The sequence below is a fragment of the Panthera leo genome, chromosome F3 (assembly GCF_018350215.1).
Source record: "Panthera leo isolate Ple1 chromosome F3, P.leo_Ple1_pat1.1, whole genome shotgun sequence".
Taxonomy (NCBI): domain Eukaryota; kingdom Metazoa; phylum Chordata; class Mammalia; order Carnivora; family Felidae; genus Panthera; species Panthera leo.
In genome coordinates, this window is record NC_056696.1 from 52609479 (window position 1) to 52616568 (window position 7090).

Below are 7090 nucleotides of genomic sequence, written 5' to 3' on the forward strand. Positions count from 1 at the left end.
TAAATTCAGAGAATAAAACTCTATTTCACACTTATTAATAGCTGTTTGCTGGTATTCCCTATATTCCTTGCTTATACTAATATCATGCATTAGATTTACTCAAGAGAACAGGAAAGGAGACAAACTTCCAGCTGTGAGAGGCTTCCCTGGAAATGAGGCAAAAGCAAAGGTGGCTCAAAAAAATCATAATGGGTAAGCACAACAGGAAGAGTGAGTCTAACAGTAGTAGCTGGTTATTGTAACTGACATTTGTCATATTAATGATCACCTCTTGAATAGCATTTCCATAATTGGGGAAATTTCCATTGGTTCTGTCTCTCAGACGTAGAAACCAGAATTTGAATTCTCAGGTTCCCTAGCAAATTAAAGGTGGATATGTGACTTACACTTTTCCAATCATTCATACAATTTCATTCATACTAACTGACTGGCGGCAAGGACTTTGTGCTGCAACTCCAGTGTTGCCACTACAGATGGTAATAAAGAATGAGAAGAACGTCAGGAGTTGTGTGATTGATTGACCTGCTGAGGCAGAAGTAGAAGTGGCTGAGAAGTGGCTTTGTAAAGATGAGCACCTTTCATCTTCCGCTTGATGATGGAAAGCACAGCACCAGCAGTTTCCTCAAAAGGCTAGTTCTGTGGTGGGACTTGACAACGGTTTCCAGAGGAAGAGAATCAGGATTATCCCGGTGAACTTTTTATCTATCAAGCTTTTCCTAATTTTTAAAACAAATCCTATTTTTTTGCATGAATTAGGCAAAGTGAATTTTCTTGTTGCAGCTAAGTTCCCAGAGCATACATAAGTAGGACTATACATGGTTGCAGGCAACATACCTTCCGTTCATGGGAAGATTGCACTTTGTTTTCTGCTCGGGTCAATCCTGAAGACAGTAAGAATTTAGCTAGCGTGAGACTTTATCACATGGCATGCAGTGACAAAATAAATAAATTCCATGTAACTGCTCTGAATAAAATACTTGTTGAAAGCAAAGCTGTAGGGGAACCAAGAGGCTATTCAGATAAATTGTATAAGAGTGAGAGATTGATTTCATGCTTTTAATTACGCAGGAGGGCTTCCAGAAAAGGAATGATATATGCAAAATCCAAAATTTTCAGATCAAGGCATAGTCTGAGAACCATGAAATTTGTATAAGCATTATAAAGAATCTTAATATTTGCTGCCAAAGCATTAATGTAGCCAAAAAAGTAAATTCAACATTTGCTTTTGTGAATTTTTGGAATTCAATATTTTTTTTAGTTAAACCTTAACCAGATTCCTTAATGGAAAGATAGGTTGTTGCTAAGAAAGAATATAACTCCATGGATTCTAATGGAATGGAATAAAGACATATGGGAAGATTCAGATGATTCAAATGACTCACATTCTCCTGGATCCACAAACTTCACTGACTCTCCATTGCTAACCTCCTCCTCTGCACAATGAAGATATTTCTGCCTTGTTTTAAGACCCTTTAAAACAAAATAAAAACCTACCTGAGACTGTTACCTGGCAAGAGGAATCCAATCCTGATGTCCACCCTCAAAATGTCATCTTGCTAGACTTACAAATAGAGTCAAATCCCAGTAGGAGCTTCGTGTGAGGGAGGGAGCACTTTATAAAGCAAATTAAGAAAAGGTTTTCACAGCAATATACATAATTGCAAGATTTTTCAAATTGGTTAGCTGCAGATCTGTGGAATACATGTGGTTCTGGGAACATAAAGGGGAGAGGTGCAGTTTCAGATATGATCAATTTGCTGATATGGATGCAGCTATCAGACATTCTAAATTCAATGTGTTAACACAAAGGTCTGAGAGTAATTGATTGTTAACAATTTCTTGACTGAAAAGTGGACCAGTGTGTGACTTTGCTAAATAAAACGAAAATGCCAGATTCCTTCATGTTATGTGGAGAGGTAGAAATGTTAGAATGGATGTATTACGTGTGACTTTCTCTGCCAGCACTCAACTATTGCCTGCAGGAAGCCACAGAAAATATCTTCATTAAAAAGACATTGAGAAATACCACAAAGAATGAAACACCAGTATCTTAAAAGTACTGTGGTGTTTGTTCTCTTTAAGCAAGATAGATGGATAATGACATTCCCACTGAAAAGGATTCTTAAGAACAATTAGGAGAGTTTAACTTAGGAGATAAAGTGTGGTGAGTCACAGTAATAACTAGCAGGAACATTTGGACATGTCTAGTTGATCAAGGAGTCTCTAGGATAAAGATAGACGGTCAGACATCGAACTGTTAATCTTTACCTCTTCCCCAAATAAACATAAATAAATAAACAAAAAGCTTTCTCTAGTAAATGGAAACCTTATCCAAACCATCAAGATAGTCATAATTTTTAATTTAATTTTCTGATGTAAGTGAATCACAGAATAAAAATGCAAAAAAAGAATTTTGATTTCAATTCTGATGTGGACTGAACAAACTCCTAAATAAGACATGGGCCAAAGAAGAAATCTCAAAAGAAGTTAAAAATACTTGAGGCAAATTAAAGTGAATTACAAGCTGTCAAAATTTGTGGGATGCAGCAAAAGTAGTGTTTACAGGGAAATGTATAGCATTGAATGCATATATTAGAAAAGAAGAAGGTTCTCAAATCAATAACCTAACTTTGCACATCAAGAAGCTATAAAACAAAATAACAATGTAAGCCTAAAGCAAGCAGAAGAAGAGAAATAGTAATTAGACCAGAAATAAATTAAATTGAAAACCAGGGAATCAATAGAAAAAAAAATCAATGAAATCAAAGTAGTTTCTTTGAAAAGATAAGTGAGATTTGAAATAATCTAACCAGGCTAACAAAGAATAATAATAATTTAAAAAAAGAAGACAAAAGTTACTAAAATCATAAATGAAAAAGGGATATCACCATGTATCCCTTTGATATTAAAAGTATAATAAGGGTAAGTTATGAAAACTTTATGGCCATAAATTTGATAACTTAGTGGAAAGGGACCAATTCCCTGATAAACACAAAAAAAGCCAAAAACTCCCAAAGCTCACTTAAGGAGAAATGCATAATTTGAAAAGGCCTATATCTATTAAAAAACTGAGTCAATAATTAATAACTTCCAAAAGAGAAAACATCAGGTACAGATAGTTTTCCTGATGAGTTTTATCAAACATATAAAGAAGAAGTTATACCAATTCTCTATAATTTTACCCAGAAAATGGAAGCAGAGAACCACTGTCCAACTTGTTCAATTAGGTCAGCATAAACCTAATACCAAGTGAGATAAAGACATTATAAGAAAGGAAAACTGCAAAACAAAATTTCTCAAAAAACATCGAGGCAAAAATCCTCAAAAAAATATTAACAAATCAAGTCCAATAATGTGTGAAGATTATACTCTACCCCTAGTGGGATTTATTTAAGGCATATAAGACTGGTTTCAACATTCGAATATCAATTAATGTGATCCACAATGGCTTAAAAAATCATCTTAATTGATGCCAAAAAATAATTCTACAAAACCCAACACCCACAATAATAAAAACACTCCGCAAAGTACACATGGGAAGGAAGTTCCTTAATTTTGGATTTGACAATGAGTTTGTAGATACAACACCAAAAGAATATTCCATTTGAAAAAATTGATATTTTGAATGTACTAAAATTGAAAACCACTTTTTGAAATACACAAAGAGCCTCTCTAGAAGACAGCATAGACATTTTTGTATAAAAACAAACAAACAGACAAACAAAAAACAAAACCCAAACCATATTCTTAGTTTGTGCTCCTTGATATTTACCCAAATGAGTTGAAAATTTATGTCACCACTAAACGCTACACATCAGTATCTTTAGACACTTTATTCATGACTGAAAAAATCGGAAGATTTCCTTCAATAGATGAATAATTAAACAAATTATATGTCCACATAATACAATATTATTATAAAATACAATGAAATGAACTCTCCAGCCAGGAAACACGTGGAAGAACCGCAAATGCATATTGCTAAGTGAAAGAAGAGAGTCTAAACAGTCTACATGCTATATTATTCCAATTATATAAAAAACACAAAGTAAACCTAAAAAGACAGTGAGATCAATGACTACCAAGGGTTTAGCATAGTGGGAGAGAGGAAGACTAGGGGGAAGCTCAAAGGATTTTTAAACCAGTGAAACTATTTTGTACAATAGTGTAATGGTGGATACATGACACGAATCATTTGTTAAAACTCATATTACATTACAACACAAAGAGTAAGCCCCAATGTAAACTAGAGCCTTTGGTTAATAATAATGTGTCAATGTTGGTTCATCAATTGTATAGATGTACTACACTAATGTGTTCAAAGGAAGTATATGGGAACTCCGCATTCTGTTCAATTTTTCTTTTAGGTTTCTAAAACTGCTCTAAAAAATAAAGTTTATTAATTTAAAAAAGCATCAAACACAAAAAGACAGGAGATAGATTTAGTTTAAATTGCTATATAAGAAGCCCCACTCATGTGTGGAATTTAAGAAACAAAACAAATGAATAAAGGGGGAAAAAGGGAGACAAACCAAAAAATAGACTCTTAACTATAGAAAACAGATGGTTAGCAGAGGGGAGATAGGTGGGGGGATGGGTGAAATAGATGAAGGGGATTAAGAGTACACTTATCTTGGGGCATCAGGATGGCTCAGTTGATTAAGCTTCTGACTTTGGCTCAGGTCATGATCTTGTGGTTCCTGATTTCTAGTCCCGCCTCCGGCTCTGTGCTGACAGCTCCCAGCCTGGGGTCTACTTTGGATTCTGTGTCTCTCTTTTTCCCAGTCCCTTCCCCACTCCTACTCTATTTCTCAAAAATAAATAAAAATTAAAAAAAAAGATTACACTGATCTTGATGAGTACTGAGTATTGTATAGAATTGTCAAATCATATATAGAATTGTCAAATCACTATATTGTACACCTGAAACTAACATAATACTATAAATTAACTATACTGGAGTTAAAATAAAATAAAAAATTATAATTAAAAATAAAATAGTCATTACATTCATGAAATAAATTTGACTTAACTATGTAAAAAAACAAAAACAAAAGAAGCCGGTCTAAAAAGTCTACATAGTATATGACTGTATTCATAGGACTTTCTGGAAGTTAAGACTATAGAGATAGCAAAGAATTTCAGTAGATGCCAGGGCTTTGGGTGATTGTGGGAAAGATGAGTAGGTGAAGCACAAGAGATTTTTTAGGCTGGTGAAACTGTTCTCCATGATATTGTAACCGTGAAATATGACATTATACATTTGTTAGACTCATGGAAATTTATAGCACAAAGAGTGAAACTTAATGTATGCAAATTTAAAAGAATCATTTAGGAGTTCAGGGAATCCCAGTAAAGAATATAGACTGTGACAAGAGAATTTAACTGTATTACAAATGTATGAAACACCTCACTGAAGTAGGTGGAAGAAAGGTGCTGACCCCAGTAATCTTAGAAATGAATTGAGTCTGTAAGTTAAAAGCAAAGGGAACTGAACATACGCACTTTGCTCTAGCTGATAAAGTATCCCAAGGGCATATGGGTTAACGATTTTGATACCACTACGTAAGTAGACTGGAACTGAAAACTTAAGCAATGTGAGCCAGCATTCTTAACTTTCCCAGTGAGAGTTTACAGATAAGCAAGAGAATAGAATGATCCATGGGTGTTAATGGGTTAAAGTTGAAGACATGAGTGTGAACTCATGTTATTTTAATATAGATACAGATGGGAAATTTAGATGTTTATAGATATGTGTATATACATAAGTTCATATACACATATGAGAGGGTCTGAATGAAACAATACCCGTGTAGCATTGAGCACACCTATCACAAAAGTTGGGTAAACAAGACCTTCACAAGATACTCCCCAGTGTTTATCTTTAGTTTATATCAAGGTTTCAATATTTATTCAAGTAAAGTCTAGGAAATGCCCCTTATGGGAGGTATTCCATACAAATTTACTTCAAAGAATAAGTTTTGAATCATGGTACTGAAATTAGACCACACATCAATAATAAATAATAATAATAATAATAATAATAATAATAATAATAATAGAATTTCTAGAGGTAATAAGGCTCAATAATTTTATGTGCCAAGCACTGTGTTACTCACAACAAGAATTAGGGTGAAAAGCAAAAAAAAAAAAATCTTACCCTTATCTAGTTTAAAATAACTTGTCTCTAGAGGAGATAAGAATACACACATATAAAAAAAAAACACACAGTAAAGTGGTAAGTTAATAGTCTTAAGGAAATACGGTAAAAACACTATGGAAGAACAAAATAGATATAAATTATCTTCAGAAAAAGGAATCAAAGTAGTCTTCATTAACAGTATTACTTTATCTGGAATTTGATGGAGCAGTTAAGAATGAGTAATATCAAGGTTGAAAATTTATTTTCCATCTTGAACGTGCTTACATCATCATTTTTATTGTGTTACATATTACATTAAAAGCCTTCTTTGTCAGAACAAAATTAACGTATCAAGGTGTTTTGTTTTTGATTTATGACACGATTCATTGTGTAACATTTAAAATTTGCAAACGAAACTACCCCAAACTTAGTGGCCAAAAAAATACCATTCATTTACTTCAGTATTCTTTTGTTGGCTCTCTGCTTCTGACCTGACCCATCCTGGGTGCTGGGCTGTGCTGTCTCACGTATTCATGATCAGCTGGTAAATGGCTGGTATTTGAATGATATAGGGTGACCTCACTGTGTCCAGTGACTGGCAAGGCTATGAGTCAAGGCATCTTAATTCTCTTCCATCCGGTCTCTTATCCACACCTGTAGGCTAGTTTGACATTATTCACATGATAGTTTTAAGAACGTGGGCAATGAAAGAGGGTGGTGCCATTGCACAAGTATTTTGTATGCCACTGCTTACATCACAATTGCTAATATCTCAGTGACCAAAGCAAGTCACATGGACAGGTCAGAATTTAAGGGGTGGAGAAATAGACCTCACCTCTAGATAGGAAAAACTGTCACACTGCAAAGGACATGAACATAGGGATAGGAAGATTTTGTGCCATTTTTGCAATGTCATCACATGTGATTTCTTAGAAAATAATTACTGAA

At 34.0% G+C, this 7090-nt stretch overlaps 1 long non-coding RNA gene across 1 annotated transcript; it reads right to left on the reverse strand.

Moving 5' to 3' along the window:
• Positions 1–778: 778 nt before the first annotated feature.
• Positions 779–6833, reverse strand: LOC122212064. Its single transcript, XR_006198964.1, has 3 exons — positions 6600–6833; positions 1383–1470; positions 779–881 (listed from the first exon to the last, which is right to left on the reverse strand). It is a non-coding gene; the product is annotated as an uncharacterized LOC122212064 (long non-coding RNA).
• Between the last annotated feature and the right edge of the window lie 257 nt (positions 6834–7090).